The following is a 26,896-nucleotide window of genomic DNA, read 5'->3' as shown; positions in this document are numbered from 1 at the left end:
GTAGGACAGAGGCACATCTTACGGTGCTGAGCAATCGACAGTAGCCATTCATCTGGTGTTTGGAGGGGGTGTCATAGGAATATCGGCGACACTCCAGGCCCTGGAAAATGAGACAAGGCAATTTCCAGCTTTTCAGGTGTGGAGTACACTACAGAGATCAAGTTCTCATGTTTGATTGGTAAATGGCTACAGAAGTATTCTTCTGTTGTATAATTTTCCTGTAAGATTTGTATGTGCAGATTTCATGTTAGTTTCCAGTCAATGGTTAGTCCTGTGCATTTTAGTGAGTTACTAAACTGGATAGGATGGTTTCATGAGGCAGTAGTTGCGGGGGTGAAAAGCGGCGATTTGTCATATTCAATTGTACGGATCTTGGTATGGCTGGTTTCAAGGTGTCTTTGGTTGCACCTGGTTGAGGTGGGGTCATCAACAGATTGGAGGAAACGGGCAGGGTGATTGAGCCCACCCACTCCTACCATTTCCATAAAGAGTACATTTTTTTGTCAGCTTATCCACTAACTCAATATTAGCAAATTCGTCATCTCTGCAGCTCTTACCATTCTGTGTGTGAGTGTGTAGAGGGTGAGGGACTAGTGTCTGTGCCCCTAGAACAGTATTGCACAGTTCCTCGTCTGCAGCATAGCGACGTGCAGATGCATGTGCCTCAATGACTCCCCATCACGTGTTGTCAGGTGTGGTGAGGTCAGGACTTCTTGGTGGCCATTTCAAGGGAGCCACTGTTGCTGATGAGCCACGACCTGTCCAACCAATTGAGAAATTGTTCCATATACACTTGTATTCGCAAGAGTAGCATGCGGCTAGAAATACTAAACAGCAACAACTGTCTACTGGCCTGCACCCTTTCCAGGAGGATATTGCTGCACCAACAGGCGTTACTCAGCCGGCCCACTGTTTCCGTGCTGACAACAAGACAGCGTCCCTGCGCTCAGCGCAGCCGCTACGACAGTGCCGTCGCGCTGCCGTCAGCTTCTTCTCGACTAATTTTCTTAACTGCCACGTGGCCAGCTCACAAGCCCTCTCACTGCGCTCTCAGTGTGGTCTGCTAGCGTCGGTGTGATGGTGTATAACGTGGTCAGGTGCTGGGCTAACACTGATTCAGACGTATCTGTGATTTCAGTCTTTCTCGGCGTATTCCACTGATGAATTCTTCTCGGGTTATCAGCCGAGTGGTGGCGTGATGTTCGCCAGAAGATGATGGGTACGAAACTCATTGAAACGTTGCGACAAGACGACGCCACCACTCGGCTGGTAACCCGAGAAGAGTTCATCACTGATTATTAACAAGAAGTTCCTACACAATATTTACAAAAAACTCATGTTGCCCAACCCATTCTTGTCTTTAAAAAATGTAATCATTACAATACTCTTCATTAAATATTAATCCCGATCCAGAATGACGTCAAATTTAAGATTATGAGAACTACGACATTAGTGAAAGTTACTGCTAAAACTAGCTAATTGCTTAACATTAAAATTTAAATCCCAAAATCCCTCTTAAAAATGTATATAGTAAACAACAAAATATATAATCACAAGTTGACATCGAATTTCAAAGCATTTTTCATAGAAAATCAGTTTAATATCAGAAATTATAATTCACAGTGTAAATGACGTTGGGACTCCTACTCAAGTTTACACCCACAACTTTCACTCGTTGCACAATTGAAGATTTACTCAAGTACTGTTCGGAAGTACCAGTCGTCATATTTTATTTCACTCCTGTACTGTGTGCACTTCTTGGTGATATATTAAAAACATAATTAAATTCGCATGGCGAAATCTCTCTTTCTTTGTCGCTGTGTGTTGTGCCTCTATCGAACTTTATACGGTAGACCGCTTTTCTCCCCTCTGTTGCCCATCTGAAGGCGTGTATTTACCTTTATTGTTTGGAGTGAAGGTGGAACGCCACATTCACGCTCACGAGAAAGCCGAACAAGAAGTACGAGCTGGTCGCACAGGGCAAGATATGAAAAAAGTATAAACTTTCACTCGTTTACAAACATAAGAAAAAGTGCCAGTGTGATACAATATGTTTAAATGACGTTCAAGGCTTTATGTGACGAGTTGGCGCATAAAATCATGCCCATTAGCGTACATTCAATTGCTTTTCTTCATGATCAGACCCAGCCTTTGATATGTCGTCAAGCATGTGTTTGCAACCCCTGGACTCGTACATCCACAGTGTATATTCTAATATGGGGAGACATTTTAACTGAAAGTCGCTTGTGCGGTGTCTGCCGACAAATACGTTGTTGCAGTGTGTATGTTGTTCAGAAATACGATGCTGTGTTTCTTCGAACATGCATGCATGCATATATGCATGTATGTCCAGAACAACATTGCATTGTACTTCTGAAGAACACAGCAAGTACAATTTTATATTCTCGTCCAAGGAAAAAACTTTGACCAAAATTTTAGTCACACACTTTACTCTGTGGAGATCCTGTGTGACACGTCCTGGTTGTCTGAGGGAAAGTTTGTATAGTCCTTTGTAATCAACAGGCCTAGAAATCATAAACAAATTAACTTGTGCATCAGAATGTAACCTATAGATGCTAATAACTGTAAGTAATGCTTTTAGGTGTGCTTAATGACATAAAGAGTTTTTGGTACCTCCAACCATTCAGTGCTTAGCTTTTCCGATTTTTATGTAATACCACACAATTCCTTTCGTTACGATTCCTTGGTACTTGAGGATATATCCTACAAATCGATTCCTCCTATTAGTCAGATTGTACCAGTACTGATTTCTATCAGTTCAACCCAATACTTCTTCAATACGTATTCGATTTAGCCATCTTATCTTCAGCTTTGTTCAGTATATCATTTCAGATGCTGAATCGATGAGAGCATGACAGCTTTATTTCCGCTTGCCAATGTATGGAGGGCATGTGGGCTAATGTTGCAAGGCCAGACCTTCTGCCAGTCACCTGCACTGGTCCCCTCTAACTAAGGAATATTCTTCTGCCCCTCATTGGGAAACATATGTTGGTCTGGCTCCTGCATAGACGCCCCTTGCACGTTGTAGCATCTACAGTATGGGCATATACACCACCCCACCTCTGTATGGCCTTGTTGCTAAACAGTGTAGGTGGAGATGGGATTGGAGTATTGTAGTCTACAGTGTGGAATATCTTTCGTGGTTCATAAAAGACATGAGGGTATCACAGGTTCTCTGTATTCTCCCTTGCACTGATAACAGCCAGGTAAGACTGGCTGCTCTGACGTCTATATGTCTACTGAATCTTATTTTTTTTGAGATTCTTATATAAAATTTTTTAATTAGGTGTTTGTATCTGAGAATATACAGTTAAAACTGAATGAAGCGATTACCAGTGACTGTGGATATAAAACAGAGAGGATATTGATTTTTGATTCTTTATCGGTGTTTTGTATGAAGCGCATGGTGACATGTACAACATTTAAGCCTCCAACCATTTCACACCACACATTTAGAAGGGTATGTGGAGTTTGTGGCGTAGCTGAAATGTGTGATTTGTGTTCTGGAATGGTTTCCGGCAAAGGTGGCGTACACGCAAGGTATTTCGCATAACCCCACGAAAAGAAAACCTTGGGTGTCAGGCCCAAAGATATAGGAGGCAGAGAACGCAACGCCGCCATGGCAAGGTCGACGGATTCATCGTTTTGGGAGGTGCAGCTTCAAAAATGTGGAGCGGCTTTGGATTCTCTGCTCTTGCACAACGATGGAAATTCCAAAGTTGATTTTACTTTGCCTGTAATGCTTATGACGCTCACATCCCCGCTGTCAAAATTAGGAACAGTTTGAGCACAAACAGGATTTCAGCTCACGCAAATCGCTAACCGCCTGCGGTCACAGCTAGGATATGACGCCAGCACTCGTGGCCGCACTTCGCACACACACACGTAAGCATGTGGAGTATTCTTGGCGCACATCCGCAGTGATGTCGTTACGCAAATAAGACATAACATGTCCTTAAACGGCAAGTGCATCGATACTGTGTTGAGACCTGTCTGTGGTGGACTAGTGTGCTGACTAGTGTACTGTTCTCGCCCACGTGACTTAGGCAAACTGAATTGTAATGTGTAATGGTTACTCACAACCGTCGATAGCCACCAAGGCCATATGTCACAAGCTCCTAATACTATTTAATAGTTTATGCCTCAAATACATTTTCACAATGACCTCCCAATACAGAATCTATAGTTTTTAAAAGGTTCTAGGAAATTTTGATCATGTCAGACAGGTACCCCACTAACACAATCACGTAAAGCCCTATTTGGGAAGTAAGATCCGATCAGGTGTAAAATGGAAAGCACAGAGAAAATCCGATGATACTTTGCACAGATGTGATTGGCAGTGAGTCTAGTATGGTAATCGATCGCGTCATGTCACTCTTCCCAATTCTGACCGCACAGTGAGCACGTAAAGATGACTCGAAAATAGTGTCTGCTGTCAAGTATGGGTGTGTGCCCTGTGTTTCGCCTGATTTCATGCAACCCCACCTAACGTACCTGTCGTGCGTTTCCTTCTGCTGTGGCAACGAAGACGCTCCAGCAGCGTTTTGCATGGGCAGTTTTGATTGGCCACCATACATCCCGGACTTGATTCCCTCTGAGTTGTTATCTCTGCTCATATGACCTGCTCGCTTTCAGGACTCCCTCTTGGAACAGACAGAGAGCTGCAGACCAGCTCAGAGAATTGGCGGACAGCACAGGTGGTTGCTTTCTGTGACAAGGATGTCGGGAAGTTGGTACAACGCAACGACAAATATCTAAGTCGGGGTGCCGAGTGTGCACAGAAGTATCGCGATCGTGTAGCTAACTGTTACAAACAAAACACTTTATATTATCACTGTGGTTTCCATTTCGCGGCCGATCGCACCCTACTCTCCGAATAGCCGTTGTAAATGGTGGTGACTCCAGTCTACCCTCGATATGTTTGCGACAGTGCATATTAAAGTCGGTGATAGGCATAAAATACAGCCCGAAAATCCACTAAATGCTTTTTCCGAAATTTATTTCAAGGAATTGGTTGCGGAGACAACGTCTGCGAAAACATTCAGTGACCATTCAGTAACAAATAATTCTGAGCACATTGGGAGCATCATGACGCTTACACGGATTGTTGCAGCTAGACTGAACAACTTAACACCCAAATTCACTGAGAATCAAAGAAAAATATATCTATTAAAAAAAAAGGAGACAAACGCTAGCTTCCTGACTTCATAAGCTTTCAAAGCTATGCAGGCTTAGACCGGTTTTCACTTCAATTTAAAAAAAAAAGACTGGCGATGTTTTATAGAAACTCAGAATTTAGAATAGGCTTCAGTGTGAGAAGCTTTTAATATTTCCCACAGTGAATCTTTGTCTCTACATCTGGCAGCAAACCAAAAGAGATTCTGGTCGTATGTAAAGTACGCCAGTGGCAAAAAACAGACAAAACCATCTCTGCACGATGGTAGTGGTAATGTTACTAATCAAAGTGCCGCTACGGCGGAGTCACTAAACACGGTTTTCCGAAAGTCCTTCACCAAATAAGACGGAGTAAATATTACAGATTTCGAATCAGCAACAGCTGCCAACATGAGTAAATTAGCAGTAGATGCCGTCGATGTAGAGAAGCAACTGAAACTACCTAATAAGTATACCTGTTGGATCAACTACGGAGGACGCTGGTCAAATACCTCCATATTTAGGAATCATGTACAGCCGCTGGCTCGACAAAATGTCCTAAAGATTGAAATGTTCCACACACCACACCTACAGTGAAGAAAGGAAACCAATACGAGTAACATCGATTTTCACTATGACCTTGAACATCCACTGTGTTCGAACATTATGAATTATCTCGAAGAAAACGATATATCGACACTTACTCTAGACCGATTCAGCGCACATAGTTCCTATGAAACACAACCAGCTCTTCACTCAGTCTAAGTAATGAGAGCTATCTACAAGCAGTCTTAAACCGATTAATTTCCAGATATCTGGGAGTCTTTTGACACCGTTCTTCACAAACTGCTTGCAGTCACATTACGCGCCTATGGAGTATCGTCAATAGACCAACATCGACAGACAGATCAGCACTCCCCAGCCGCAGGCAGCAGAATAACAGAGACATGAACTGTGGATTGAGTGAACACAGAATACCGAACAAATGGGTTAATTCGTATTCCTTAACAACAAAGACAAATGTAACATTATTGATAATAATTACTTCTTAGAGAGGTAATAAACAATTGAGAAGAAACACAAGGTCAAGAATACTATGAAGGTATGGCTTTAGTGTGTATCGATATATTCTCTGTGTGGATTCGTGTATCATAGTATTTTATGTGTTAAATAGTTGTGATACTAAAATTTATTACACAAATTTAATAAAATAAAAGGTTTTATTGAGACAGTCAGTTTGGTTATTGACAGAAGTTTGGGGTGAGGTATGTTGATTCCTCATAAAGTAGTATATCTCAGAGGGAGGAAAGGGTACTTCAAACAATATTAATGACTAACTGGACTGCTATATTTATGGATGCCGCGGATGTTATCGACAGGTTTGTTACAGTATATGTTTATGAGCAGGCCACTTCATGTTATACTGAGATAAACAGGTACTGCAAAGATGTAACAAATACCAAAGAAAATAAATTGCTCCTAACCTTTCCTATCCTACCAGACGCTGAGTCCAAAGATTTAAAAAAAGTGACCTGCTTGTAACACCAATTTCTTTCACCTAGACAATTTAACACTTAGCCAACTGTCATTCAGTCAAGATGGTGTACTCAGTAATGAAGCAAAGCAGTAGACTCTGTGACTAATAGTGCATTATAATTCGACAGTATGCCATCTTACGAAATTTACAACACTTGTAAGTAAGCATTACAAATATAGATTCTCATATGGTCATGTCATTTGTTACGTATTTCACTGTTATTGTCTAACCTACTTTCAAAAGACACTTGATAATGGCACTTTGAAGACGATATCATGATTGTGTAAGTGTAAATGTAACACTGTAAATATACAACAGTCTAATGGCAGTACTGACTTTAAAGGGAAAAAAATTAATGGGTACATCATTTAGCCTAACGTAGAAATGGTGCAGAGCATGCAGCATGTCCTTTTGTGAAGTCACAACATTGCCCTCGTCGATCTCGAGAGACGTGTTACACGCATGAGGAAGACGAGTCTGATGTCGAATCAGATGATACAGAGGAGTCAGTTGGTCCACAACCCAGCGGACGTGGTTTGGAACGCCACCTCAACCATCCCACTTGACGCCGCTTCACTCCTAATAATCGCGCCTTTACACGCCTGACGTCTGCAATACGTAGCAGAGCCTGATGCGCACTTTCTTAAAGGCCACATAAGAGAGAGTTGTAAACTTGTTGAGTGCTCCGAAATTTCCGCGCTCTATCAGCGCACAGTCGTATCAACGTTTGTCATAACATCGGGTTTTCCCTCCGAACTCAGCATTCCAAAATGGAGGCTTATCACGCAGCTGACCAGAGACTATAGTACAACACTTCTGGGTTCACCTTAATATGGTAAGGATCTCCATTTGCGCCGTATTCAACACCCAACGGTATCAAAACATTTTCACCGACAGTCGTGTGTGACGTAATGTGACAGTCACTACCTGTGGTCCGTGAAGTCGGCGGGGATGGCATCGATAGCCAAAGTCCTTTCACACGTCCGGTCAGACTAAATATGTGACACCTGTTGCTAGAAGAAACAGTAAAATAAGTAAAACTGACAGAAGTCGGATATTTACAGACGCAAAGAATGGACAATTTAACTACTGAAACTTCCTGGCGGATTAAAACTGTGCCGGACCGAGACTCGAACTCGGTCCCGAGTTAGAGTCTCGGTCCGGCATACAGTTTTAATCTGCCAGGAAGTTTCATACCAGCGTACACTCCGCTGCACAGTGAAAATCTCATTCTGGAATTTAACTACTACCGACAGAAATAAAAATTAGGAAACTGGTCTACAGGACGCAACACACAGTTAGAACATCCACCTGTCAAAATAGTATCCAAACATTTGTGTAACAAATGAATCACCTGTTCCTTAAAAAATTCGGATAGATCTAAAGTGCGTCACGTACTGGATGACGCATAAAGGAGAATGGTCACGTGAAGAAAAGTCCATCTTATCCCTTTACCATTATAAAGGATTTCAATTCCTTCAATGGAAATGTCCTCCACAAAAAAACATAGAGAACACACGGGAACCACATTAAACATATGCTAAAAACCGAGACAGAAAAAGATGTAGACTCGACTTCTTCCAGGAATACGGTACCTGCAAAGGAAACACAGAACAATTTACATGAAGAAGCTAGCCGCAAATCCGACACAACCCTATCAATATTCAAAGGAAGAAGCGTATGAGCCAGCACACTTTAACAAACAAGAAGCTAAATTCGATCTCATGGCTGGCTTAATTACGTGACCAGATTGTGTCAGGGTCCACTTCCGAGTCCGCTGACGCGTCCACGTTAGACCGAGCTGCTAGCCGGGCGAGCTTATCATCACTTACTCAGCACCGATTCAGTCAGTTAATATCGCTCATCTGAAACACTACCAGCTCTTCACACACTCAAAGTAATGAGTGCTATCGACAAGGTACCTTAAACGGATTCCTTTCCACATTGCTGGACGGCTTTTGAAACTGTTGCTCACAAAAGGCTTGTAGTCACATTGCGTGCCTAAGGAGTATCCTCCCAGTTGTTCGTCTGTAATCGTGTATTCCTGTCGGAAATGACACAGTTAATAATAACTGACGGAAAGTCATCGAGTAAAACAGAAATTATATTTGGCGTACGGAACAGAAGTGTTAGAAACCGTCTGCTGCTTCTGATCCGTATATACGATTTAGGAGTCTATCTGAGCAGCCCTCTGAGTGTGTATGCACATGATGCTATCGTGTTTCGGCCAGTAAAGTCAACATAAGCTCAAAACCAGTTCGTTTTGTACCAGCGCGATGTAGAGGAAGGACTGTCACGCATATGATCTGCGGGTTTGGGGTGGCAATAAGTCAGACAAAGATGTTTTTCGTTGCGGCGAGACAAATTCAGTCAAATAGTTTCTCCTGCGAATATAAAAATAATTTTTGGATGTCCATCCACATAGCGAGGAACGATGGTCGTAATAAAGTACAAGAAATCGGACGTAGCATGGAAAGATACAAGTGTCATTTCTCATGCACGATGTTCGAGAGCGGAAGTGTACAGAAATAGGCTGGAGGTGGTTCGACAGACCCTCTGCCAGGCACTTTAGAGTCAATTACGCAGTGGCCATGTACACGTGTTGTCCGCCTACACACTTTATCTGGTCAACACTTGTTTGTGGTACAGGCACTGGTCTGATGGCACTTTACCGGCTGGTATGTCCTTTGCACTTCTGTACAGCCACTGCCGTGATATCCATTTCAGCGTTCTTACGGTAGTCGAGCGATGGTCCCCCTCTGCAGTTTCAACCTCCAGTAATTCCCTCATTAGAAACTCTACAATTCCTTGAAGTCTCAGTGTGACCTCGAAACCCAACCAATCTTTTAAGCAAGTTACCGCTTAAGTTTCCGTTTTTCCTATGTCAATGTAGTACTTCCACATTAGTTACTCGATCTACGCATTAAATATTCAACAGTATTTTGTAGCGCCACTTTTTAAAAGCTTCTGTTCCCCTCTTGCCTAAACTGCTGTTCAACATAAGAGAGATAGCTTCAGGAGAAGTTCGTAAGATTTCTATTTACATTCAATGGTAGTATATTCCTCTTTTCCAGATATGCTTTAATGCTCTTCAAAATCTCGTTTCGTGCTATTTCTTTTTTATTTTGTCGCCCTTTGTTTCGTCCATCTTCAGTTATTCTGTTGCCCATAGAGGAAAGCTCATGCCTACATAATTTCGTAAATTAATTCGTTCAGCAGCGCCTCATCTAATTTCATTACATTCTATTATCACTCTTTTACTTTGCTAGAAAATCATTTACAACCGGTTTTCAAGATATTATCCATTCAGTTCTATTGCTGTTCCATGAGTTTCGGCGTTGCTGGCGGAACTGTGTCATGCAGAATGCTTAAAGGTTTTGCTTCTCGCCCCAGAACATTCATTTCCTCACAAAACTTCTCTTCCTGTTCCTTTACTTGTTGCTTAGTAAACAGATAGTTCAACGTGGAGATAGGCTGCAGTTCTTCAATTCTGTAGTCTTTCTGGTTTGATGTGGTATTCCTAATGACCCCTGCATGATCTCATGATCTGCAGGATTAGGATCTGTTTGCTTAGTGAACCATTCAAGGCGCGATAGAGTGCTTGAAGGTTAGTAAAAGCAGGAGCGTTTGTGTACAGATCTGGAAGATGTAGTTGTCCATAGCACACTCGCCACGAATTGGTAGGATGAAGGACAACAATTGGTCACCAAGAATGTTGAAATAAACGACCTGATTTATATTCACGATATTCATGGTACATTATCATAACATCACAGAAGCGTCTGCAACCTGAGCAGTGCCCGCAACACAGGGCGAGTTAAGCAACTCACTGGACTGTCAGTGGCCTTGACACCTCACATCACGCGACCGCTCAGAGCACACTGAACTCGCCTCCCCCCCCCCCCCCCCACACACACACACACACTCCAGTCAGCCTCTGGAGAGTTCCTGTGCTGTTTGGCCACTGGAGACGTGCAGCGTTATGTGCCACTGTGGGCGATGGCCTTCTTACAGGTACCGAGCTCCACATCTCCTCTGTGTGCAGCTATTATACAAAATGTTCGCTTGGAAACTGGTTGACATGGACCCCGATTGACTGGCATGGAACTGTTGTACTTAGAATCAAATGAGACACCTCCAACGTATTTCACTCTACTAAATTTCTCACTACCATGCCCTGCAAAGATAGCCAGCTTGTCTATGATGGATGTAACAATTTATGAATTTTGATATTTAAAAACTTTTTAAATTCATGCAGTTGCTCCTGTCACCTGACACTTGCTTTAAAATGTTTATGAATGTTCCTAGCTAGGTCGCCCAATCTCTGGGAAAACATTTACAAGCTTCACAAGCACATTTGTGAAGAGAGTAAAATATGAACTAGGAAACAATTAGTTCGGGAAGTTTTTCAGTTATCCGAGTAGCAGCAGCGATTCTTGGACGCTTCATATAATTACAGTGAGCAGAAGCAAATATTATAATATTGCTTTCAGGAAAGTTGTACTGAAAATAAAAGAATTATATTAGAATAAACCTTTTTACTTGTTCCAACTTCCAAAATTTACTGTCAACTTCATTTGTAACCTCATCAAATTTTTGGGAGCAGCTAGTGAAAACCTGGGTGTTCGCTCTTGTATTTCTGCAGTCTACTTCCATAATGTAAGTATTACGGTCTGTAATTGTAGTAATATTTTAATATACTAGATTATCTTGAGTTACTTAAGTACTCCAGTCCACATGTTTAATTTCATTACTCACTGTGTCACCAATTTTAATTTTCAGCATATCTAGCAGGGAAGACGCCACATTTCAATGTGGTACTCATCCGACACTGGCGTGATTTCATTCCTAATTAAAAATGTTCTTTCTTACAGATTACATGAACGGCTCCTCCAGTTGTTCAAAAATGGGATCTGAGTTTTTTCAAACCAATCATTCACCATAGAGCGACTACCGACCAGAGACATGAAAATTACATTTCCTGAAATTCAGTCTGTCTACATCCTCTGTTTTGCTCCTCCAAACACCAATCTGAGACCATTATCTTCATTCTGGTAGCGAAATTCTGAAATATATCAGTTGGCAAAAATGGGAGATCAAACTTAAACTTCCATAGCTGTTTGTGATTCTATTACTGTATTCAGCTGTCTCCTCTGCATTTAACAGTGGTATTCCCATTGGACTCGTAATTTTACCGTCCTTCCTTTTAATTTCACCGAAGGCTGTTTTGACTTTTCTATTTCCTGGGTCACTCCTTCCGCCAATTATTTATCTCTTTTTCTATTTCATCACATTTCATGCAGCCATTCCACTTTAGCTTTCATGCATTTCCTGTTTATTTCATTCCTAAATGACTTGTATTACCTTATTCCTGATTTTGCCTGCACGTTTCTGTACTTCCACCTTTCGTCAGCCAGCTGAAGTATTTCTTCTGTTAACTTCTCTCTGTTTCCTCTCAATTACCTTCTTTTTAGCTATGTTTCTCTTTCCCAATTGTGTAGTCCCTCTTTTTATAAATGTCCATTCCTCTTCCATTGAATTTCCTTCTGAGCTATTCATCGGCGCTGTTATTATAGCCTCAGAGATCTTCAACCATATATCTTTATTCATGAGTATTTCTGTATCCCAGTTCTTAGCGCATTATTTCTTCCTGCCCAAATTGTTAATCTTCAGTCTGCTCTTCGTCATTACTAAATTGTGATCTGAGTCTACATCAGCTTCTGCGTGTACCTCATTCTAGTACTGGATTCCATATCTCTTTTGATTTCGGAATCTCTGCCTGACCATGATGTCATCTAACTGGACTTTTCCCATATTTCCGAGTATTTTTCTAGTAAAGGCCTACCCCTACCACTCGTAAATACTGAACAGAGCCTTTGCTATTACTGCCTGAAATCTACTGAAGAACTCCACTAGTCTTTGTCCTCTCTCATTGTTACTGCCAAGCCCATATTGTCCTTTAACATTTTCTTCTACTCCCTCCCCTACAACCGAATTCCAGTTCCTCATCACTATTTTGTTTCCCCTCCCCTTTCATACTGAATTACCCGTTAGGTACCTTCATATATGTTCTCCATATCTTCATATTCTGCTTGAAACATCGGCAAGTATACATCAACTATCGTTGTAGGTGTTGGTTTGCTGTCGATTCTGATGACGAAAACCAATATTTTAGGCAAACTCTTTGGTTTGTTTACGTCCGTAGGACACCTTTGGGTTGAGGTCTGAGGTAAAGTTTGTATAGTTGTTTGTAATCTACAGGACTGGAAATCATGAACGATGTATTCCAAATTGCATTGCGTATCAGGATTAAATATATGTATGCTAGTATCTAGAAGTAATGGTTTACATTGTAGCTAATGACGTAAAGAATTCCTAATAACTCCAACCATTCAGTGTTTAGCGTCTTCCCTTTTTATGTACCACGCACTTCGTTCCATTACCTGATTCACTAATCCTTGATACTTCCGGTCATGTACTGTCAATCGATTCCTTCTATGTGTTTCATCACTTCGATTCAGCACCTGTTCATTAAATACTCGATGTACCCATCTTCAGCGTTATTCACTATAGGCTGCTGCCCCTCTTGGGAACCCCATGTTGGTCTGGCTCTTGCATAGACGCCTCTCCCATGTTGTTGCATCTACACTGCATCACTGAGGTAATCACGCCACCCCACTGCGGTCTTTTCGCTAAACAATGCAGGTGGAGGCGGGATTGGACTAATTTAGTTTACAACGTTGAATATTTTACTTAGTGCACAAATGACATGGGGGTACGACAGTTTCTCTGGCTCTCCCTTGCACTGATAATCTCCAGGTAAGATTTGCTACTCTGATATCTATATGTCTACTTAATCCCATTAATATTCACCTTATTCTTTAGCATTTTGTTGTTATATAAATTTGTTGAATTATGCATATGTATTTGTAGATGTACAGTTAAAACTTAATGAAGTGGGTACCAATAGGTGTGGCTATTCGAACCACAGCAAATTTATTTTAGATTGTTTGCATGAAGACCATGATGACACGTGCAACATATAAGAGACAAACCATGTCACGCCATACATTTAGAAGCGTATGTGGAGTAACCGACGCTTCAGAAATGGGCGAATAGTTTTCGGCAAATGTGACATATACACAAGGTATTTCGCATAAGCCCACGAAAAGAAATCCTTGGGTGTCAGGCGCAGAGGTCTAGGTGGCAGAGAACGCTGTGCCGCCATGGCAAGGATGACGGATTCAACGTATTGGGGGCTGCTGATTCAAAAGCGTGCACCGGCTTCCGATCCGGTGCTCTTGCACAACGATGGAAATTCTGAATTTTATTTTTCGTTTTCTGTACTGCTTATCGACGTACCGGCAATAGTCACCTGCAGTAACGTGTCACCATTACAGTGATTTTGGGTCTGTCCGTACGCCGGGCCCCCTACTGTGTGGACTCGGCCCGTGTCGCTCTCTGGCCTCCCTCGCCCTGTGACGCCCACAGCCGGGCTGTCGGAAGCGCGAAGCGGTTCAGACCACAAACGGGATGTTAGCTGCCCGCTGACCGCTAACCGCATGCAATCGCAGTGAAGACATGACGCACTTCCCTCACACACACACACGTAAACGCGTCGAGTATTCGTGGCGCACATCCGTAATGGTCCAAATACGCAAATACTACTTGGAGGCGAGAAATCGCGATCCTGCGTTAGTAGCTTCCCGCAGATCGAGAGATATATACCAAATATATTAATAAGCGACAGTACTAATCTCCTATTGCGCACAGGACAGGTTGACAGGTTACTATTCAAGAAGAAAGAAAAAAATCACGGGAAACTTAAAACAATGGAATATCACCAAGATTGGCAATGTTCTATAAAACCTCAAAATTTTGCGCGGACTTTAATGCGAGATGCTTTTAATACTGTCCACAACGGAGCTTTGCCTACACATCTGGTAGAAAAACCCAAAGAGATTCTGGTCGTATGTAAAGTACATCTAAGGCAAGACACAATCAGTGCCACCTCAGTATGATGGCATTGGTTATGTTACTGATCAAAGTGCCGCTAAAGCGGAGTCACGAAATGCGGTAAATATTACAAAATTCGGTCAATAACAGCAGCCGACTTCAGTAAGTTAGAAGTAGATATCCTCGATGTAGAGGAGCAACTTAAACCACTTAATAAAGGCAACTTTTCCGGCCGGATTGTATACCAGTCACGTCCCCTTACGAGTATGGTGGTATATATTTAGAAATCATCTACAACCACTAACTCGACAAAATATCAGCCCCTAATGAATGTAAAGTTCGACACGTCACACCAACAGTCACGAAATCAAACAGGAGTAATTCCCTGAATTATTGCCCCATACCAGTAACATCGATCTGCAGTAAGATTTGGAACATTCACTGGGCTCGAACATTATGAATTGTCTCGAAGGAAACGGTCTATTGAGATATACTCACCACCGATTCAGTAAATATCGTTCTTCTGAGGCACACCTACCTTTCATAGTAGCGAGTGCTATCGACAACGGACTTTGAACTGGTTCCTTTCTAGATATCCAGAAGGCTTTTGATACCATTCCTCAGAAACGGCTTGTAATCATATTGCGAAACTATTGAATTTTGTCACAGTTATGCCACTGGATCCGTCATTTCCTGGCGGAAGGGTTACAGCGCGTACTAACTGACGGAAAGTCATCGAGTAAAAGAGAAATGGCATTAGGCGTACAAAAGGGAAGGGTTATAAACAGTCTGCTGTCCCTAATCTTTATAAACGAATTAGGAGACAATTTGAACAGCTTTGTCAGAGTGTTTGCACATTCTTCTGCCGTTAACCCTCTAGTAAAGTTGGCATAAGATCGAAACCAATTGCCAAATGCCTAATTATTCAGCCAAAAGTGACAACTGACTCTAAACAATGCACACACTTAGGTCATGCAAAGGAATACAAAAAAAAGACATTCACGCCCCGGATACGTATTAGATCACACAAATATAAAAACTGTCAGTTCAACTAAATACCTAGGAATCACAATTACGAGTTATTCGAATTTGAAATATGTTACAGAAAACGTTGTCGGAAAGGGAACCAAGGACTGCGTTTCGCTGGAGTTCCTAATCTTGTTAGTATGTAGTTCATCTACATTCTAACTTATATTTCTAATACCCAGTGTCAAATTGGAAGTGCTGTTACTGTTGATGAGATTTGATACACCTGCCTGCCTGATCCTGGAGCGCGGCGGATCTCGGTCGTAACGGCGGCCGGCCATTCCGCGTTCGGCGGTATTGGGCAGGTGCCCCTCAGCCTTTGTTCGTTTGTTTATTGAATAGTTTGGTCCGTAATAAATTACCTCATAATCTTAAGTGATACCTCGTTTGCCAAACTATTTAGGATATGATAGGTGTCAGCTCGTCGTATTATGGAGAAGATGTCTCACAGACTGGTGCATACGTTGTAGTTCGACAGTCCATGGTGATGGGGAGGCCGCAATGGCTCTCCTCCTGGGTGGTACAGCAGCTTTCACCGCTCTAACTACAGACCCCACCATCTTTTCACCATACCTATCAACGTCTACATCACCCTCAGGCAACGGATGAATGTCACACTCCTGAGCTAGGCATTACCAATATGTCTTATTGAAGTTGTATTGGATCTCCTACCACAGGTCCCAGTGGCACTCCCTGTCACTAAGGCTAAACACAATCAGATTATGGTCGTTGTGACTTGGTCTAGGACTCTCCAGTTCGATGTTGCTGATGGAACTGGGTGTTGACAGGATGACATCTATGGTTTTTTACAAATCCACCTCCACCTCTATAGGTGTGGGGGTTCCCTCATCTGTTTGCCACAACTAGTTCTGAGGCCTTGATTAACTCTTCAGCCTTCTCCCCACTTGCATCTCTAGTGCCGCCATACCATAGGGGCGATTTGGCATTCATATCGGCTGTTACAATAATCTTTTGCCCCCACAATGCCGTGGTGACTCGAGCGAGATGATTCAAGAAGTCATCAAAATTACCTCTATATTGGAAGTACATGTTAATGATGTACACTAGTCTTACAGGTGATTGTAATTCTACGATGTTGCAGGGGCTATTTGATAATTGTGCTATGGTAGCAACTCGTAAGGTCTTATTTGCTACAATTATAGCTGCTTTTGGCTCCTCCCCAGTGTACATTACTTGCCAAGTGGCAGCCATAAAGGAGATTTCTCCAGCTTGGGAGTATGGCTCCTACAAACATATTATATCCAGCCTCCACTCCTCCACTGCTCTTGGCACTTCCTGAATGACCTAGCGACTATTGTGAGTATTTATCTGTCCAATCATTATTTCACTTGACATTATGGAAAGTAAGTAAGTACGTTACAATCAGGTCAGGTCTTTTTCCAATCTAACGCAATGTGTCCATTTGCTAGGACACACTGTATTTAAATTTCCTCCAAATCAAATATTTCATCTCGTCTTTCAAAAACCTGTGGGGAGATTCATCGACTTGAGTTGTATCCTGTCCACAGACTCCATTGCTGAGAGGGTGACCTTCCTACCATACTTGTACCCTATGCATACGACGTGCATGTCAAGCTCTAAGTTTGGGTACACTCTTCTTGGGTCTGCTCCCATAGCTCTTTGTTCTGCCTGCAGCTGCATCGTGCTGGTAACAGTGCTTTTCTGTAGTATTTGTTATGAAAGTCCTTCTTGTACGGGCATGGCACTGTTTATTGTACTAGCATGTGGGCTGTTGTCTAATACTGGGCTGCATTGGATTATGTCTGGTCAGCCTACTACCACTGGTCGCCCAAAATATCTTTCCGCTTCATCAGTTTGAGTAGGCCCCCAAATGAGGGAGGAGGAGAAACCAATAGGAGCCTGAGAAACTTTCTTTTTTTGGCTCTCCTGGTCTCAGTGACACCATCAGCCATAATCTATTCTCGAAATTAGGTGCTGTTCCAACATTTTATATGTTGGTCAATTTCTACCAAATACACCACAGGTCTTTTTGCCCCTATGCATGCATGGTATACAGACGCCTGGTTTATTGCAGTTTTTTCTTAAGTGGTCCTCAGCTTTGACTTTGAGCATGCAGGCTTCCTGCTACAGTATTTGTGTATATGATCTATGTCTCCGCAATTGTGGCAATGAGGTACCACGAGGTATACCAAGAGGTAATTTTTGAGGTGTATGGCATGGAACCCTACCTAATCCTTTTCCAGAGCTGTCAGTTTCTTCCACAGGGCCCTTGAGACCTCCGTGACACGATGGACTACATCTCGGTCCCTAGGTCCTGTCCTCAATCTTAGCTTGAAATCTTTCATAAAGGTGTTTATGAATATATCTTGTTTTTATCATCCTCTGTATCAACATCAACTACGACTACATTTTTAGTTGCCTTAACTCTATTAATTTTAATTTTTTCTGTGACCAGATTTACTGTAGTGGCGAATATCTCCTGAACTTTCTTGACATCTTGGCCAGGCATTGGTCAAAAAGTCTGCCGTGTCTGGCCATTTGCAGACCTTGACCATGGTGTCCTCCATTAACTGGGCCTTTAGTCCTGCTTGTGCAACCACGCCAGCTCATGTTTTGACTGGTTGATTTTTAAGTCTTTCATTTTCCTCTTCTAGCTCCTCAAATCTGCCTTCTAACTTGGCATTGACAAATGCCCATGCCGCCAGCTCATTTTTGATGGCCCAGACTGCGTCCTGACTAATTTTACGTTTTTAATATTTTGATCTAGGAACTGAGTTATCCTTGTATGCCTATCCGTGACCTGACACAGGGCATCTTGTGGCGAGGTCGGGGCTAGCATGGAAACCCTTATGGGCGCACCAGAATCGCTTCTCTCTTCAGTAGCCATCATTTCTTGGCAAGCGAAAAAGATTGGGAACCACTTCTCTTAACCTGGACCGACTCCTCTGGCATGGGCGGGGGGACTAAAGTGCAGCTCCACCGCCGGCCTCGCCCCTAAACCGAGGACACTTCAGCTGCCGCGTTCAACACCTCGTTACCAGCACACTTGTCCCTTCAGTACTTGGTCACCGCCGATTTCACTCGTCCTGCATCGGCAAGTACAGCCCGCAGTCCGTAGAGGCGGACGCACCTCTCGCCCTTCGACCCCTACTGGTCTGAGTTTCCACCTTGCGGCCAACGACCCACTCCTACTCAGGTGGTGGGCTGATCACGCAGTTGTTCGGGGGTCTGGACCCATCTGGCCTAACCCTGGTTGTGCTACCACCCCTTGGGCTTGGCAGAACACGCCTCGGAAGACAGAGGAGTGGCGAGGCACACTTGCCGACTTGGGGTAAGATATCATAGCAAACCAGGCCACTAGCAGCAGAGACACGGATGGTGGCATGTCCCTGCGTTCTGTGGAGCAGCAGCGCCTGGGAGGCGCAGCAGGCCGCAGCCAAGGCCAGCAACGTGCCGCACCGGCCCTACAATGCCACTCAGCCCAGAACCCAGAAATGACAGATTTTGTGTCCCTTTTCGCAGCGCCCTCTGCGCCATGCACCCTTTGCTTTCGCTTTGGGTTGGGAGACTCTTAACGTCGTCCAGGAAGTGAGGAACTGCAGCAGCCAGGCCGCAGGGTTCCGGAATCGTCGTTACACTTACCCTCATACCCTCGCCCAACTGCCGCACTCTACTGAGGAGAGACAGTAGGTGTGCCTCTCGTAACCCAGCTTCCCCTCCATCACGCACCCTTTGCTTTCGCCTCAGGCTGGGGGCGCTTAACTTCCCACCATGACGGGAGTTTACACATCCTTCCTTGATATCTCCTGAAATTTTGCTCTGCGGTATGGGACCATCTGCTGACTGAGTTGGTGGAAGACATCGTAAAAGTTCAATGAAGGACAGTTAGTGTTGTACTGTCGCAAAATAGTGGAGAGTGTTATGGATATGATCTACGAGTTGGGATGCTAGTAATTTGTACAAAGATGATTTTTCTTTATGGCGAGAACTTCTCACGAAATTTCAGTCACCAACTTTCTCCTCTGAATATAAACATATGTGTATGATGCAGCTGTTTGCAAAACCACACAAATACACTAGGAAAAAGCAAAGAACGTTACAAAACTAAAATATATTTAATACAGATGAAGAGAAAGAAACAGACAATTTTCAGAAGACGGACGTAGATGTTCTACATAATAATAAATGCGACACACCATTCATGTGTTACATTCTCTGCTGTGTAAGAGGCTGTAGACATCAGAATGTAGAGCAATAACTTTCACCAGAATGACGGTTATTATCTTATCCCTAGGAGACGATAAAGGAATTCGCCAAATTATTGCCGGCCGTTTTGGCCGACCGGTTCTAGGCGCTTAAGTCTGAAACCGCGTGACCGCTACGGTCGCAGGTTCGAATTCTGCCTCGGGAAAGGATGTGTGTGATGTCTTTAGGTTAATTAGATTTAAGTAGTTATAAGTTGTAGGGGACTGATGACCTAAGATGTTAAGTCCCATAATGCTCAGAGATATTTAAACCATTTTTGAGCCAAATTATTAACATCACAACTTGTGGAAACAACATTCGAAATTGGTCGGCAATGTACAGGATGGGGCAGCCACCGACCCCTTGTCTGGTAGCACAGTGGTAGTCAGTTGTTTCTGAAAACGGCGAAGGAGATATTTCTTGTGAACTAGAACTTTTTTTTTCAAAAATGAACATGGACGGAATGTCGAGAACGTATGACACAAGAACGTCATCGTCAGGAACTTAGTTGCACGTTGTAACGGAGTTTGAGGCCCAGAGCAGTTTTCGTGGCACATCATAAATTTTCCATCACTTTAATTGTTAGGTATGTCATGTTGTCGAACTACAAACTAGTGATCTGAGGATAAATGTGGTTACGATGAGACTCAATGAAGAATTTAACCTCCAAGATAGTTCAGCAGTTTATATGGTGGGGCAAATAAAAGTGGTCTACAGAACAGAGTTCCAGGGTAAAAAGAAACACAGCAGGGGAAAGGAAATACAGCACTAACCAGACTGTGGCAGATACCACGAGTGACCACCGTCCACCTCTTGCCACTTGTGGGTCTTGGTCATTCAGTTGCTGAAGGTGGACCGAAGCTGGACCGCTGGGATTGCTGCAGTATCATCCCAAATGCTCTTCTGCAGTTCTTGAAGGCTATGAGGGTTGTTGTGACACACCCTAGACTTGAGGGCTCCCCACACAAAATGACTGCACAGTGACAGATCAGGTGAAATGGCTGGCCTCCGCTAACAACTCTTTCACACGTGACTCCTAGAATTGGATGGCTGTATGGGCAGCTGTTCCATCCTGCCGAAACAAACTGTAGGTGTTTACCTCCTACGTTAGTGCTGCCTGAAATGATTCCAAAATGTTGGCAATGTAACACCCCGAAGTGAGACCCTGATGAAAGCAGATGGGGCAATCACGTGGCGTGCAGACACTGCACACCCAACCCCATCGTTGTGGAAAATGTGCGGATTCTCTGCTGCCTAGAACCTGTGATTCTGTGAGTTGACAACCACTTCGTCAGACATAAAGAACGGATCCATGTCCAAGCCATTCATTGTTATCTCATCCAGTCACAAAACTGGAGGCACTAAGGAATGAGTGCTGGTTATCATGCACGAGAAACAGATACTCAGTAAGGATGCATGTGCCGAGACAGGTAGAATATTCGTCAGCATGATCGATGTGTCATTCCTGTCTCTTGCAACAGACGCCGGATTAATTTGGTAGAACATTAAAGTATTTTCAGGTGCATTAAAATCACATTTCCAGGTGTCCGGGCATGTTTCAGAGTGTTTTTGATACTGTCTGACGCCATTTTTGGACTACGCTTAGCGTGGCGTTTCTTGCTGGCACTTTGACACTATTAAAGTTCTCGACAAACAACTGACCACAGCATTCCACCGCCTTTTTTGTCACGTAACATTCCACAACGGACACCAGCTGCTCCTCTGTGAGCACCGTCGTCTCCTTTGCACTGCTCCACTCGCACTGACACAGCTCGCACTGCGCTCTGCACTGGTCTGGATCACGTGGCCGGCATATACGTCACAGCGTGTTGTTATGTGCACACGTTCACGTCCAATCGTATCCATTCGTCCGCGCCATTTTTATTTGTCCCTGCCTGTATATTACTGTGTTTGCTCGCATTTCACGTATGATGCCCAGACTGGAATGGAATGACGTAAACTCGCGACTTGAGGATGAAGTGAGATGGAACAGCTGGAAGTGACTGAGAGATGGACGTACTGAGACTGCAGTTTTATGTCGATTTCTTCCCCCAGGTTCCAGTTCTGGAGGTCGCCCCGTGTTACTGTGTCTGCCCCCACCCCATGCCACAGATTTGTTACTTGCCGTACTTTTCCTATTATGTGAGGCATTATTGACAAAATTCGTTGCAAGAGTCTGATGAGAAAGATAACTTTAAAGGTGAGAGTGAATATTATTAGTTTTTTTTTTAATTTACCATCAGATCAAGGGCACTACTGATATTGGATAACGTAAATGAAACAAATTTTACCTCTGTTTACTTAATGAATGGAAATAACTTGCAGCCTCATGCGCTACCTCTAGTGTGACAGTTTCGTGGTGCTGTTTTCCAACAGGACAATGCTCGCCCACATACTGCACGTGTCTCTGTGAACGGGCAGTGTCGTGTTGAAGTATTCCCTGACCCCGACGGGATGTGTGTGGGGCAGCCTCGGACGCTGGCTTCGTCCCAGTGTCAGCATCAACAGCTGTGTGCCTGCTGGCCCCAGATGGGTACAGAGCGACTCCATGACACCCATTCCAGCAGAGGCGCTGGAACGTCACACTGATAACTGGGCTCATATGCCCACATCTCTGTGAATTTGACTCGATTTTGCAATTATGGAAGTTACACCGATTATCTCCCTATAGAGCTGAAGTTTCATTTCGTTTTCTCCTCCCCTTATCGATATTTAATGTTTTTTTTGTCAGGTAGTGTATTATATTATAATTGTCATTTTTAAAGTGTAGGCTTCTGTGGCACATTAAAAGTGAGTACAGATATGGCGTGATGCTAATGGCACGTAATATATCCAAGGCTGTGGTGAGGGGGCTAGAGACAGTAGTAAGGTACGGCCTCTAGAACTGCAACCTGGGGGATGTAATAGATATAAATTTTTTGTGGGAAAGACAAGGAATAGTTAAGGTAAGAGAGCTGGTTATCGACTTATTTATTTATCAAGAAACTGGGCATGGTGTATTTTAAAGTACTAATTAGACCTTAAGTCTTAGATATAATTGATTTGCATATTCAGGGAGAAATAGTAAGGTTAGCGACATGTGGTAATAGCTACAACGACATCTACATCTATACTGCAGAAGCCGCCTTGCGCTGTGTGGCGGAGGATACTTTGCGCAACGCTCACCTCCCCCTTTTCTGTTCCAGCCGTGTATGGTTCGCAGGAAGAGCGACCACTAGTTACCCTCCTTCTGTGCTAAGATCTCTCTACTTTTATCTTCGTGGTCTTTTCGCGAGATGTATGTAGGAGGAAACACCACGTTGGCTTCCAGCGAGTCTCACTCTGGCGTCTCTCTCACCAGCGACTATTTTGTGTGTTCTTCCACTTCAAATCACTCCATAAGCATAGCTCCTAGAAATATTAGGGAAATAACTGCTTCCGGTGATTGTTTCGCGGTCATGTCGTCATACAATGAAGAGTCTTTCTGTTTACGTATTGCCAGTACACTACATTCGTTTATGTTGAGCATCAGCTGCCACTCCCTGCAACAGGCGTCGATCCTCTCCAGGTATTCCAGCATTACGCAGTAATTACTTGAATCCGCGACTTCTCTGTATACAACAGCATCATCCTACGAAATCTCATGAAAATTCTGACGTTATCACCTACGTCATTTATATGCTAAAAATAATAGTTATTTAGCACTCTTTTGGGACATATTCGAAATTACTTTAACATCTGACGATTTCTCTGCGGGGTGAACAACTTGAGCTGTTGTCCCATCTTGCATGAAAAGAGTGGTTTCCGCATTAATGCATTAGCATATCTGCCAAATTTCGCTGCCATGGAATAATTGCAGCCAGTACTCGCCTCCATGAGCAGACGTACGTCAATTGTAATCCCCGGGATATTAATTTCTACTGACACCCACTGTGCAGAACTGTGGTGCTGGATCCAAGTGTGAAGTTTACAGGTTGTAATAAAACTCGCGAAATTATTCATCTTCGGCAATTTCGGCACAAATCGTCAAACCAAAACGTCAAGAAAAGCTGTTACAACGTTTGTTATTGTAATATATAGCCTGGATCCATAAAAATGAAGTAATATGCATTACAAATTCATTCTATTATATCAAAAAATAGTCGACCCACTATATCCATGCAGTACCCAAATGGCGAAAAATGCAAACATTTATAGAACACGCACGTGTATATAACTTCAGATGCTACTGATTATATATAACAAAAAAACTCATATTGGCAAGAAAGAACAAAATTAAGTATTTCACTTGTAATGCTGTATTATTGTGTTACATACTGTGGTGCTGCGTCACAAGTGGCACGTGTTCTTCCAGCAGCACAACGGTCGATCCCTCACTGAACATGTCACACAGCTCCAACCTTCCGCTGGTTATTCAGTTTCCAGGACAATGTACAAAACATAGAGGGGACACCACAAGCAAACGTAACCCAAAACAAGCCTTATCGTCTGTTGAGGGATCCTTATGGTGCAGGATGAAACAAAGCCCATTCTGTTTGCTCCTCCACTACGTCGCTGGAACGTGTGCTTCCAACAAGACAACGTGACTGTACTCACTGCTTTCCACGCTCTGCTCTCACAAGTGTTCATTACATACCCGACCAAGACTGAGTACAGTGCTGTGAGAAATCACAACCTAAAATTGAACCAGGGTAATGTTGAAATGATACAGCAGTGTGCTGTATACATGCTGTCGGTTCTGATGAAGATTCTGCAACACGTTTACTTTCAGCAAGACGACGCGCTTTTACTAAAATACTGCGTGAAACTGATTCTCCCTCCCACAATTTTCTAAGATTTTATGGCACAGAGATAAAAGATCAGTCTTTGGAATCAAATAGTCAGCACCTCTTAACATAAAATGTATACGTACTGATTATGGATGAGACGGCAGGAGCCTTACTGAGTGTATCTGTAACCGACAGTCACATATCGTGGTTGTTGAGGTAAAACGGAAGTTAGAAAGAGCATACAACCTGCCCTGCTGCCGTTGGTACATTATCAGCTTTACCTCATCTCCCATACTCTGTTGCAGTGATACAGCCGACGTAATGCTCATTATGCCCCGCCTGAAGACATGCAAGACCAGTTTAATATATCCTGCTGTGCGGAAACGTAAGGTGAAACGAAGGCTGATGTTTGTTAAGGAGACGCTGAACTGTGGAGAACATAAGAAGCGTTAGCCTGCACTGACCCTGCCACACTGGTATCTACCAGCACGACAATGTGCCTCACTCATAGCTCCAGTCGTGCTGAAGTATCTCAGCAAACCTGGTTGTGACATCTAAGAGCTAATCCAGGTAGCGTGTCTTGTTCAGTTGCAGCCACAGGTAACCCATGAGGCTCGTTCAGGGCACCCAGAAGAGAGCAGGATACAAGAGACCTGTTCCGACTCCATTCCTACAAAACCAGCTGATTTAATCTTTGAACGGGACGACACCCATCTACTCAGTTATTGTGTTACACGGATACGTTCAGCAAGGAGTTCAACTGACCCAGACGTACTGATATATTGGCGTTTCTTGCTGACAGAATCATAAGCCAAAATAACCAGTGGTGTTTGGTCGGGAATCACAGAATTCGCAAAGTACAACAAGCCTGGTCTGCTGCCTTTCGCACAACTTTACTGGGATGTGTTGTTCCAGCAAGACAGCGCTTACTGACTAACTTCCTGAAGACACACGTTCCTCATATCCTGTGTTACTGGTTAAAGGGTCAGTTTCTAAATATCCTTTGTGGCCAACTGCAACTGACAATAACCCATGCTGTTCTGTAAGGGAAAACTAAACTGTGCTGGATTCCTCCAGGCTGTAGTACTGTGCTGCTATGCGCGTGACCTTCCAACAGCACAAGACATTTATTCACTTTTACCACAGGGTCACTCTCCAATACGTACCACAGTTCCCTCGGAAGTGACGAGTCGGATACACTGTCAGTCGCATGGCTTGGGAAACTTTAACATGAAACAATCCTCCTGTGTCTGAGGAATTACTGAACTCTGCAGGTGTCCAGAGTGTTGTCCTGCCTCTGCTGGGTGAGTAGGAGACGGTGTTCCACAAGAACACCGCCCTTTCAGTCCCATTCTGTGATAAGTGGCACAAGTTGTTCTGAGGTTCATCAGTTCCCCTGGCAGTGACATGCAAACTCACTTTTGAGTATCACGTTTTAGAGGAGCCATTAAGCAAACAATCACTGATGATAGATCAATGAATAATAAAGCATGGTCAGTGACTCTTGCCAATAACGATATTCCTTTGCCATATTTACCGGCTGTATATGACTGATTAGATACCATTGTACGCACATTAATCTCTCTTACTTCGTCGTCGATGGTCCTGCTTGAGACGTGCAATAGTTTCAAGATAAATGTAGCACACCGTGCCTCGAATTCCGTTTCTGTAAATTTACCAAATGGAATTTCACAGAAACAACTTCGTCCCTCTGAACACTCCCGTTTGAATTCCACAACCACCGCTGTTACTTCTGCGTGTGCTCAGTCCTTCTGATTTTGCTGCATACTCGCAGTCAAGTCGTCTTGACCAGGTCTCCAGCTTCAGCAGCAGAAGTCTAGATCTGCATCTGCGTGGATAGACTGCAAATAACATTTAAGTGCCTGTCAGAGGGTTCATCGAACCCCATTCACAATTGTCTGTTATTCCAATCCTGTATAGGGCATGGAAGACACGGCACACACCCAACACCATTACAGAGCCTCCACCAGCATGAACAGTCCCCTGCTGACATGCAGAGTCCTCGGATTCATGAGGTTGCCTCTATACCCGTACACGTCCATCCACTCGATACAACTCTTACCTTTCATTTTCTTTGGTTGATAATACTAAGTTTATGACACTAGTTAAGTCATTAGATGCGAGGTATTCTTCGGCTTCCTGGAGGACCCTGACAAAAAGACTTAAAGACTTAAATTAAGGACGTTTTTAGCAACATACTGACTGA

Source organism: Schistocerca piceifrons, chromosome 11 (genome assembly GCF_021461385.2).
Source record: "Schistocerca piceifrons isolate TAMUIC-IGC-003096 chromosome 11, iqSchPice1.1, whole genome shotgun sequence".
Classification (NCBI taxonomy): domain Eukaryota; kingdom Metazoa; phylum Arthropoda; class Insecta; order Orthoptera; family Acrididae; genus Schistocerca; species Schistocerca piceifrons.
The sequence above is the reverse complement of the archived record's forward strand: the minus strand, read 5'-3'. Positions refer to the sequence as shown.